Raw genomic sequence first — 12,884 nt, forward strand, 5'->3', positions numbered from 1 at the left:
TAACACTTATTTTAATTCAGGCCCCTTTGTGGTACAAGTCTGGACAGGTAGGTGATTCAGAAGATTATAAATTGTTGGAAAAACTTAAAACATGAAACAAGATGCGTAACATACAACTGGCGTCAGATTTCAAACTACGTGATCAAAAACTACTCACCTCTCCAGTTGTGTCTAAAAGATACACAGTATAGGTGAGCAGTACATGAACACTAAACCCATGTCGTCATCTTAGTATTTTTATTTCCCCCTGCGAGCACAGGTGCTTGTTCACTTATCAATTGTCTCCTTCCGTGGCAGATTTGAATTTGGTGTTGACACATATTGCCTGCATTCTCAGACAACAGCTCTCTGCCCTATCTCTTCAAGTGGAGCGTTTCGGACAGCCGAAGCCACTGATACACACTGCATGCAACCTGTCGTCACGGATATGTGACCTTGAATACAGGTCACATAACTTTGACCCCTTTGTGACGGCGCTGAATTAACACACCGGGAATATCATGTCAAGCACAGACTAAACTTCCCTAAAGTGTGAGTATAATGATGAGAAATTCCTATTTTATATATGGGTTTATAGGGTTTTAAATAAAATATGCGATGTGATCTATCAAGTATGTATCACTGAACAGATGAATTAATACCACAGTCATTTGGAGGAGTCACACTACACTGCTTGCCCCATTTAAGGCTACTTATACCTCTGACATTACAATCCATGCAGTCATCCCCGCAGCTGTTAGGTGTACCAGGAATTAAAAGCACAGTTCTGCTCTTTGTCCTGAGATTGGGTTTCAATATCAAAAGCTGAAGAGGATTGACTGAGACCATGGGGTCTTTAACAATATGTCAATCACCCTCGCTTCAAACCAAGGAAACTATTCTTCTGTGCTGTGTTAAAGTTATAAAAATATTCATATAGTGAGAATGCTTAGATTTCAGAAGGTTAAAAGCCTTTTGTACAACACTAAGTTAAAAGCCATACACAGAAATACTGTTTTTCAGTACTGTCCACTAGATGTGTTAAGTTCTTATTTGTAGAGCATGAAATCAAAATAGAATGATCATTCTGGAAATGTGTGGCCTTCTCTGGACAAAAGAGAGTTCAGTTCTGATCACTGCTAAACTGTTTGTCATTGCAGTCTTATTAAGATGGTTGATTTTACTGGGAATCTACAAAAACATTATGGTCCCAGGATGAAGTATTTATGTCCCCAGAGACTAGAGGAGGCACGCACACGTAGACAGACAGGACCCCATCCATCTCAACCTTCATCACTGCTGTAAAAGACAAGAGTGAAGGTGTACGGAAAATGAAAGGGATACTGAACTGGCAGATGATGTAGACACAGATATCAACAACAACAGAGTCAAGTGATCACTCACATTTTGGCTCTTCCGCTTTTTCCGTGCAACCAGCAAGCCTGCTGGGGAAAAAAAACTTCTGTGTATATGTGTGACACAACTCCAAAAAAGTTCCAAAGAAATCCATATTTTATTGCCTTTATAATGTCATAAAAACTACTTACTCAATGTCTCAAAAAGTTGGGCAGCAAAAGGCTAGAAAAGCAAGTAGGACTGAAAAGAAACAGCTGGACAAACTTATTACATTGCTTGGAATCAGGTCAGTAACATGACTGACTAGGAAAAGAGCGTCTTAGAGAGGCAGAGTTTCTCAGAAGTAAAGATGAGCAGAGGTTTGCCTTTCTGTAAAAAACAGTGTCTATAAAATTGACTACAGTACATAATATTATCAAAAGATTCACAGAATCTGGAGAAATCTCTGTGCGTACTTGTTGAAATCGGTCTGTGAGCACAGTTTGCTGTATCTGTACCAAAATTTGAGTTCATATCATCACCATTATCACAATAGAGAAAAGTGCTTGTATGAATGGGTGCGAATGGGTGAATGAGGCATGTTGTATAAATCGCTTTGAGTGCTCCAGAAGAGTAGAAAAGCGCTATTTAAGAATTGGTCCATTTACCATTTACCTGTGACCTTGGAGGTCATTTTTCTACTCTCTTTCAGGGAAATGAAGGCAGCTTTAGTCTGAATGCGAGTAACATTTCCTTTATAGGAAAAGCTTTCTCAACAAACACTGCCACACTGTCCCAAAGTCCTGACTCATGTGACCTGAACCCCGCGTGACAGGGCTGACTCATTCCTAATTTGCAAGTCTTTACTTCCATTGACCCTCTTAATTTTTAGTGGGGATCTTGAGCAATAGTTCTCCAGGTTTTTGAAGGTATTTCAAAGTTATTCTATGCACATTGTCTGCTTTTTTTTTCTTTTTACCTGTTTTCAGTCCAGTACTCATACCTATTTTCAGATGAATGTTTTTGTTTTTTAAGACAGCTAACACTGGCCTGTGAATCATTCAAGCATGCAAAGGCACCTCACTCTGATGAACTGGTGTTGTGTCATAACAGCTTAGTCATGGATTGGCCTCCCTGGAGCCCGTACCCAATAGTATTGATGCAGTGTGGGATCATCTGGAAAGAGAACAGAACAAAATGAGCTTTGGATGTCCTTCAAGAAGCCTGGAGAACTATTTCTAAAGAAATTACAGAAAAGCTGCCGACAAGAGATCAGGCTGTGTTGAAGAATAAAGGGGGTCATGCCAAATATTGACTTTCAAGCTTGTTATAGTTGTGAATTGACTTACTGTTATTATATACTGAAAGTTTGCACACATTTCACTAAATAACCTAGTTTCCATTTTTTTTTTAGCAAAACAAAGAAGTGAAGCATGGTTCATGACTTTTGCACAGCCCTATATAATCTAAGCCCCACAAGCCAGATACATCAATTTGATTTGGGGGCAAATCATATCTGCTTTTTTCTTGAGTGAAAACTAAAAACAGCCAGCACCTAAACCTGTCCATAAGCCGAACACATTTTGCTTTTGCAAGAACAGCTACAAAGAATCTCTATAGGCTCCTCTTGTTCATGTGAATCTTTTATCTTTTTCTTTCTTTTTGTGTTATTTCATATATTACATTATATGTGGAGTAGCATGACAATGTCATACTATGTCATAAGCCACACATCTCGGCAACATCCACACGCTCATCCCTGCAGGAGAAGGAGAGAGGCTGCAGATGGGGTGCCCATGCAAAGAGTACCAGAGGCAACAGGCAACTAGAGGAAAGCCACCCAGGTACGAGTTGAGAGCAGGGTCCCAGGGCCCCTGGCACCCAGGATCCACCTGGCACCCAGCATCCGTCAGCACCTCCCCTGACAAGGGGAAGGTCCAGGCTAAGGGAGGGGCAGAGGCGTCCACTGGAAAGAGGCGACCATATCCCACCGGGACACACACACACACACACACACACACACACACACACACACACACACACACACACACACACCACTTGTTCACTCACTCTCACCCACCCACTAGTGACACACAGAAAGACAAAGATATATGTGCACTCATAGACCCCCCCCCCCCCAACTAAAAATACTCCAAACTTAAAAATATAAACACAATGTGTTTGTATTTTTAAGTTTGGAGTATTTTTAGTGGCAGTTTTCGAATTGTTCTGTAAGCATAACATTGACATCAGTAGTGAATATACCCTGACTTCAGCTCAAATAAGACCTCTCTGGTTCCTAAAGTCTTTTGGTAAAGAAGTTTTTTTCTTTTTTTCACAAAAAATATTAAAAAAGACATAAATCTAGCATAGTGTTATGTTGGCTAGTAAATAACAGGGGTGCAGGCAAATGTTTGGATCTAGATCTTTTGTGTGTGTTTTTTTCCTGCCTGTATTGTCCCTGATCATTTGTTGTTGTGGACAATATTGTGAGAAAAATACAATTTCAGACAAAAGCGAATACATAACACATTTATTTGAGGAAAGTTTGTTGTGCTCCGCATGTTTTTGTTTTGTTTTGTTTTGTTTTTGGCATCTTGCTACCTTAGGATTTTTATACTTCTAGTTGTTGAAATAAATGTTGTTTTTGTCAAGTAAACTAAAAAAATAACTGCATGAAAATGTACATTCTGATATGGGCAACAGAAACTATATTATTATTGTTATTATTATTATTATTATTATTATTATTATTATTGTCTTTGTCTTCTGTATGATATCATATCTCTGTACCATGCTGCTTACTTCCGATATCCAATTTTGAAATATAATTCCTAATATAATTAAGTGCTTTGTTAATAGCAGTTATTGCAAGACAGATGATTTGATGTAAAACCACAAAATTATGTCAGATTGTATGAATTAAAAAAACAGTATCCCTCTCAAACATGGCAAAAAACATTCATGGCATTTGTCTGTGAAGGTTCTCATGGCATTTACTAATGTGACATCCTGACACCTACTACCACATAAATAACAAAACTGAGGCTAATGTAGATGAAAAAGATATAAATTGACGGAAATTTAAAAAGCTTTAAAAATAAAATCAGTATGAATAAGTGCCAGCAAGTAAGAGCTGTAATCTTACTTACTCTGGATGACTAGAAAAGTTAGTACAAGACAAACTTACAAACACTTGAAGACGAATTTGACTGTCACCCTCACTGCAGGAATGATGATGAGAAGTAGCTCAATAATTTAAGTCTCCAAAATCTTTGATCTTAAATCAGCTGTACATGTCCTGTATGATGAAACTTACATGAAACTGAATACTGATTACAGTACATGCTGTGCTTAAGTCAGTATTTTGGCACCAATGATAGGTGACATAATTTCTCTGACATTCTTTTAAAGGTTGATTAATAAGCTACTGTGAACTTTTGCTGGCACTCCTCCCCTTTGGCCGCTGCTAAACTAATAGGTAACATTTTCAAATGCTGTTACACTATCAAGTGTTATTAAGGTATCAGTAAGTGCTTAATTCATTATTTATATGGCATTATTGCTCTTTAGTATGTCATTCATAAATATTATTATGACTATGATTATGATTTATTTTTAGCAGTAATGTAGTAGTAGTGATAGCTGTTAATGGTGTAACAATAACTGTTAGGTTATATGGTTGGATTGTCATTTATGCTTAGAAATATATACTCATATATAGGGATGGGTATCGAAAACCGGTTCTTGTTGAGAACCGGTTCCTACTGTTTCAATTCCTTGGAATTGTTTGCCATTTTCACAAACAATTCCCTTATCGATTCCAGTCGTCCCGAATGACGTCACCACGTTGCGGAGTGTCATTTACCTGGTAGGAAACTAAGCGGCTCAAACGCTAAAAAGTTTGGTCATACTTTACGAGAACGGATGATAACAGGGCAACTTGCAATACTTGCAAAGTAGATACTTCATTTAAGGGAGGAAACACTAGGTTCAAGGTTCTTTATTTGTCACATGCATAGTTATACAAGTATAACACACAATGAAATGTAGCCTGACACGCTCCTCGACATGTGCAAAAATGGAGGGGGGGGGGGGGGGGGGGGGGGTAGAGGAAGAACATTATATCTATATATATAGTATATACATTGGGTGAATGTGCAGTAGTAGCAGCAAGCAGGTGAATTCTGTACATTAATATGAATAGACATCGGACTATTTTACAGAATAGACAATGTAAACATATTTAAAATTAAAGGAATTTGGAATGTACATTGTTCCTTGGTTTAGAGTGTCTGGAAGAGAGTCCTGTCTCAGTCAATTATAGATGATGTGAGAGGGCGGGTGTGTGTGTTTAGGGCCCGGATGGCTTGGGGATAGAAGCTCCTCTTGAGTCTCTCTGTCCTTGCCCGGATGATGCGGAACCTTCTACCAGATTGCAGAAGTTGGAACAGTTTGTTGCCAGGATGGGACGGGTCCTTCAGTATCTGCGCTGCTCTAATCCGGCATCTCCTGGTGTAGGTGTCCTGAAGCGGGGGAAGAGCAATCCTGCAGCAGCGTTCTGCTGTACGGATCACTCTCTGGAGAGCTTTTTGATCCTTCACACAGCTGTTCCCGAACCACGATGTCATGTTCTGTGTGAGGATGCTCTCCACAGCGCCTGTATAGAAAATCCTGAGGATCTTTGGAGAGACCCTGAACTTCCTCAGTTGTCGTAGGTGATACAGGCACTGCCTAGCCTTTTTGGTCTGGATCTGAATGTGGGCAGCCCATGTCAGGTCTGAGGAGATGTGGACACCAAGATACTTGAAGGACTGCACCCTCTCCACTGGAGCTCCATTGATGATAATGGTCTTGTAGTCTCTGTGCTGACCCCTTCTGAAGTCCACCACCAGCTCCTTGGTCTTGCCGACGTTCAGCTGGAGGTGGTTGTCCTGGCACCATGATGCCAGATTCTTCACTTCATCCATGTAGGCCGCCTCATCGTTGTTGGAGATGGCACCCAACACCACTGTGTCGTCAGCAAACTTCACAATGGTGTTGAAGCCATGGGTGGCCACACAGTCTGAAGTGTAGAGGGAGTAGAGCAGTGGTGAGAGGACACATCCCTGAGGTGCTCCTGTGTTGATGGTGATGCTGTTAGAGACGCATCTACCCACCTGAGTTCTGCCAGTGAGGAAGTCCAACACCCATGCACACAGACGGCTGTTAAGTCCCAGATCCCTGAGCTTTGTGAACAGTCTGCAGGGCACTATTGTGTTAAACGCTGAGCTGTAATCAACAAACAGCATTCGCACATAGTTACTTTGTTTCTTGTCCACGTGGCTGAGAGTGGTGTGTAGGACGTGGGCGATGGCATCCTCTGTGGATCTGTTGGATCTGTAGGCGAACTGCAGCGGATCTGTGGTGTCTGGGATGGAGGAGGAGATGATGTTCTTCAGCAGCCTCTCAAACACCTTCATTACTACCGAGGTCAGTGCAACTGGCTAGTAATCGTTCAGGGATGAGGGTTTGCTGTTCTTGGGCACAGGGATGATGGTGGATCTTTTGAAGCATGTGGGGACCACAGACTTCGCCAGGGACTCGTTGAAGATGTAAGTGAACACACCTGCTAGCTGGTCAGCACAGCAGCGCAGCAGACGGCCGGTGATGCCGTCTGGCCCCGCCGCTTTCCTTGTGTTCACTCTCCTCAATGCCGCTCGGACGTCATGCTCCGCGATGCTGGTCACCGGTCTCTCGCTGATGACGTCACTGTCCTCGGTAGTCAGGCGGTAGATAGCATTAGCCGCCTGGCTAACCTCGAAACGGGTGTAGAACTGATTCAGCTCGTTGGTGAATGCAGAGTCGGCGTTGATCGGCGCAGTGTCCCTGGCTTTGTAGTCCGTAAAGGTGCATAGTCCGTGCCAAATACTCCGTGTGTTGCCCTGGTGGAAGCGGGACTCCACACGTTCCCGGTACTGGCGTTTGGCATCTCTCACCGCGCGCCGCACGCCGTATGAGGCCGCTTTGTAGGCGCTCATATCGCCAGTGGCGAGACCCGCGTTGTAGGAGGCGGTCCTGGCATTTACTGCAGTGCAGATTGTTCTGTCCATCCACAGTTTCTGGTTTGGGAATGTGGTGACTCTCGCAGTGGGGATAATCTCCTCCGCTAGCATATTGACGAAGCATACTGCTACTTCCGTAAACTCATTGATGTCGACTGCGCATGCTCTGAACATGTCCCAGTCGACGTCGTTGAGTGCGTCCTGTAGCGTAGCTTCTGATTGGGCAGTCCACCGTTTTACCTCCCTCGTGGTTACGTCTTCCCTCCGTATGTTTTATTTATACTGGGGAATGAGAAAGATGGCGTTGTGGTCAGACTTCCCAAAAGCCGGGTGTGAGACAGCTTTGTAGCCCTGCTTGTATGGCGTGTAGCAGTGATCCAAAATTCGATCCCCTCTCATTGGACACGAGACATGCTGGTAAAAGTTTGGCATGACTTGTCTGAGGTTCGCTTTATTAAAGTCTCCTGCTACAATGAGGGCTGCGCCCGGGTCCTTGTTTTGAAGCGAGCTCAGCACATCATGTAATTCGGACAAAGCCATACCTGTAGGGATGGGTACCGGTGTCCGGTGCCATGATGGCACCGGTTCTGACATAAACGGTAGTAGCCAGACCGAAAAACAGCGCACATTTCGGTGCTTTATTTCGGTGCTTTTTTTTTTCCTGAGCTGTGATACACTTTTAGCCAATCGTTTTACGTTTCCGAGAATAGTAGGCGGGGCCAGGTACGTACGTTCTGTTAGCGCAGAGCTACAGATTAAAAATGCCCAAGGCGAAGCGGTTAAAAGTCTGGCTGTACTTCACAGCAAAATATGCAAACTCAGCAGCCTGCAACAAGTGCTTTAAGCTGATACTGTGATACTGTCAAAGGAGGTAACACCAAGAATCCGATGAAACACCTGGCGACGCATAGCGTTTTTTTAAAAGCCGAGAAATGCGCCGTATTTGATGGCAGCAGCAGCCGTTCTTCTCTGCGTGAGTAGCTTAATGTTGTTCTTGTGTGATTTACGTTGAGTAGGCTAACCACGTTATTACATTAATGCATGTAAGGTGAACTAGCAAACATCATCATAGCTACATGCGGCTGTCTTCTTGTTTGATGGCAGATACTCCCTTCACCCTGGCCAAAAAGGCTAAAATGACCAAAGAAAAAGTGGAAAACAGTTAAACATGAGAGGTTTTTGGACAAAGTTTGTGTTTTTTCCATTGATTAAGCACTGCTTCCAGCCAAGAGTGATACCATATATGCCCCATAGCTGCAGAAAAGGCTAACATTGTTATCTTTTTACAGAAAAACAGCTGAACATGAGAGGTTTTTGGACCAATTTTGTGTTCTCCATTCTTTAAGCACCGGTTCGAGCACCGTTTAAGCACCGGCACCGTTTCAAAAGTACCGATTTGGCACCGGTATCGGATAAAACCTAAACGATACCCATCCCTACATACCTGTGTCCGCTTGGGGTGGGATGTAGACCACCGTGGCGATGACCGAGGTGAACTCACGGGGCAGATAGAAAGGGCGGCACTTAATGCTCAGGAACTCCAGATGTGGCGAGTAGCTGCTGGAAAGAGTAGAAATGCTCCTGGCATCACACCGCTTTCTGTTTACCATGAAACACACTCCTCCACCTTTGGTTTTGTTCGACTCTGCCGTTCTGTCCACGCGGAGCACAAAGAATGAATCCGACGGAGTTAAGGCCTGGTCCGGCATGGTGGGGGTCAGCCATGTCTCCGTGAAGCACAGAATGTTGCAGTCCCTCATGTCACGTTGGAAGGTGACCCTTGTTCTTAGGTCATCGAGCTTGTTCTCCATGGATTGTACATTGGCCAGTAGGATACTGGGCAGTGGTGCGCGATGCGCCTGCTGTCTCAGTCTGTTCCCAATACCAGCGCGTTTCCCCCGGCGCTTCTTTGTTCTGCGCCTCAGATGAGCGGCCCGTCCTTTGTTGTTCTCCGCGCTGCGTAGAATCTCTGGCGGCCAGGAAGGGTCGGGTTTAAAAGTGTCCAAGATTAGATGTGCAACCTTGGCACCGATGTTTACAAGTGATCCGCTGTCATATGCTATAAGACTAGAGGATTTTGGGATGTAAACCAGAGCAAAAAATAAGTAAAAAACAAGAAAAGTGGATAGTCGGAGCGGTCAAGAAGGCGTCTGGACGTGGCCGCGCCATCTTGTAATCTACGAATATGCAAAAGCATTTGCTCACAAAACACACGATAACCTTAAATGAATGTTGTGTTTTTAATTCCGCTCCGGACTCGTGAATCTCAACCCAGCAGCAGCGGTAACGTTTGCACGTCCTCTCCCGTTAATACGGCAGGTAAATAATCAACTAACAGTGCATGTTATGTTAGCACGATCTGCCTTATTACAAAACCTGCCATTACTGTGCATTTAGGTGACCAAGATGAGAGAGACAGACAGAGTCTGGCTGGCGCTCACTGGCAGTTCTCGCTGCAGTCTACCGGTAGCATCTCCTTTCAGGCCAGGATAGACGAATGTCACCGAGCAGTGACTAAGTTTGTGGTAAAAGGCTTGAACCCATTTGCCACAGCAGATGCCCCCGATTTTCGGTAAGTGAATGTGTTTAGTTGTAGGCAGGGACATTACTGGATATTCTTGTGTAATTGCTACAGAATAATTTATGTTATACTTTGTTATTGCTACAGAAGAATATTTATTTTATTACTTTACATTTACAATTTTTTTCCCCGGGGACCCTGTGACACCCCATTGAAGACCCATAGGCTGTGGATCTCTTAAGATCTCACTGTTGGGTTTGTAAGGCCATGTTACTCCTAAATTTTTCTTGTTCAAAGAGAAGATATAAAACAAAGTTCTAAGCTAATTGACCTTAGTGTTCTCCTTTTTTTAAAAAAAAGAATCGATAAGAGAATCGATAAAGAATGGAATCGTTAAACAGAATCGAAAATGGAATCGGAATCGTGAAAACCTTATCAATACCCATCCCTACTCATATATTCTTAGAGGTATATAATCGATTGCATAGTGATAGGATGCAATCCTGTCGATCCTAACCCCCCCCCCCTCCCCCCACCTACACATACACACAGACAGTACTCTATGTTCACATGTACGCCTATGTAAGACATCATATGTTAATGAAAATATGCATAATTATGTAACCTCAATAAAGAGCAATGCTACGGGGGAACTAACTGAGAGTGACTGGGGTTCGAGCGTCAGGAGCAGCGCTCTTCACAGTTCTCTCCCTTGTGCACGAGATCACACAAAGAGTTCTGCCTGGTGTCCAATGCTTTTTGCAATTGTAGAAGAATTGTCTCTGATTGTTCCAGTGAGGGGTTTGTGCTAGATAGACCCATCAATAACAGATGGAGAAAAATACCTATATTTATAAATGACATACTAAGGAGTAATAATATAGAAATCATAGATTAAGCACTTGCTAAAACCTCACTAATACCTAATATTCTTCTTGTAAACAGGTGTCTGTATTCTGTAATTGATTTTCTCCATGTTTCCTCTGCTTGGCTCTCTCTTTCCAACCTCACATTGCATAATCCAGTGATTACATATAGTCATGGCTTTGTGACATATCCAACTATTTCCAGCTGCCCAGTGAGCCAGCTGTCAAGGACAAACCTTCCTTCCTGATTAAGAAGATCACGTGCTGATTACATAGGGGACATCAGGGTCACAAGTATGGTTGCACCATAGATCTTTGATGACACTGTGGCTCAGAAATACTTGTATAATACATTTGATTCACAAGAACACATGCGCTAACTGATATTTAGTTTTGTTTCAGAAAATTTGATAAGAAATTGTCTTTTCAAGACAGGTGGCTGAAATAGATGAAGGGAGGAGTTTGATGACACCAAAGAATAAGAATTATGTTTGGCTTTGAAGTTGGGGAAGGGATGCTTTCGGGATCTCCTGGATCCCACTAACACAACAGTCCCCAACCCCTGGGCCATGGACCGGTACTGGTTTGTGAGTCATTTGGTAACGGGCCGCGAGAGTTGAGGCTCGGGGGTGAAATTTATGGTTTTCAGGGTTTTTTAAAATTTTTTTTTATCAGTTTTTATTGTTATTATTTTCTTTATCGTTTACTCTGTTTCCCTGTGTCTTTTCCCATGTGTTTTGAATAAATCTAACTTCTTTTGGTACAGGTACTGGTTTCATTTGTTATATTATCTGCGACACCTTAAACCCCGGTCTGTGAAAATACTGTCAGACATAAACCGGTCCGTGGCGCAAAAAAGGTTGGGGACCGCTGCACTAACACAGCTTCCACAGAGGAAGCAGTTTTTGGGAACAAGGAGTACCTGAAGCCCGTCGCTCTGGCTGAGATCATGTGAGGTTAAAAAGCTCCTTCAGCTTTCTTCATCACCTTAAAATATTCTTTATGCCAGGTTGCATCTTCTGCATAACATTTAGGCCACCAGTGCGGACCTTCCTCCACTCTTACCTTCACCCTATGTTAGTCTTCTTGAAATTCCATTTCATTCTTTTCCCATTTCCCTTTTTGCATTTCTCTCCTTTACGTCATACCCACCCATCACCTCCTCATCACCCCTGTTCCATTTACCTACATATCTACTGAAGTCCGCTTCAATCACCAATCTCTGCCAATTCATCCAGAAGTCTACTAAATTCATTTAACCTGTGGGACAACATTCAGCACAACACTGTTTACATAATCTTCCTTCATGATAACCCCTACTCTATTTCTCTTCCAATCTACACGATCGCAAAGCAGTTTGAATCTAATGCTTCTGGCCTTGCTTCCCTTCCAACTGGTTTCTTACACGGACATTAAAACTACCTTCATTTTCTTCATATCAGCCAGCTCTCTCTTTACCAGTCATCCACCAGTCATCCCTCCATTTAAAGTACCTACTCTCACTTCCTTCTCTGCCTCCCAACACGCCTTTCCCTTTACCTCCTCCTCCTCTGTCTACCGCCAAACAATTTCCACCTTCTGGTCAACAAAACTATAGGCAGTCGTTGTTAATCCAGACCAGACCAATTTTGAACGGAGGTCTCATTCTGATCATCTCATGATGATCCATATGTCTGATTTGGCAATTAGATGCCCTTGCTGATGGAAACCTCCCCATGTATCCAGGCTTGTGACCGGCACTACTTGGCCAACCCAGCCATGGGTTTGGACTATCTTCCATACTGATCTTCCATGTGTGATTTTTTTTTTTTTGGTTTTAAATATGCTGTTGAATTGTTGCTGGAATGTGGTCAGCGTCTATGATCTCAGCAAGGTTTCTAATCTATGTAACATCTTCCACAGACAGATGTGTTGATTTTTAAGAAATTTCCAGAATCACAAGAGAAAGGAATTAATGCTGCAGTTATGTATGCATTTTTATACAGTCAAATAGTCTGTCATCTAGGTCCAGTGAGTTAATAACAACCCTTTCACTGGCCTTTATACACTTCTTTAATAATACTACTGGAGATTTTTCATGTTTCACCCCCCCCCCTCCGTTTTACTATTTCCTTCCTCATCTTGCAAAATCCAGTGATT

This window comes from Copadichromis virginalis, linkage group LG23 (genome assembly GCF_057382275.1).
Source record: "Copadichromis virginalis isolate Kocher_CV1m ecotype Utaka linkage group LG23, C_Virginalis_male_GT1.1, whole genome shotgun sequence".
NCBI lineage: Eukaryota > Metazoa > Chordata > Actinopteri > Cichliformes > Cichlidae > Copadichromis > Copadichromis virginalis.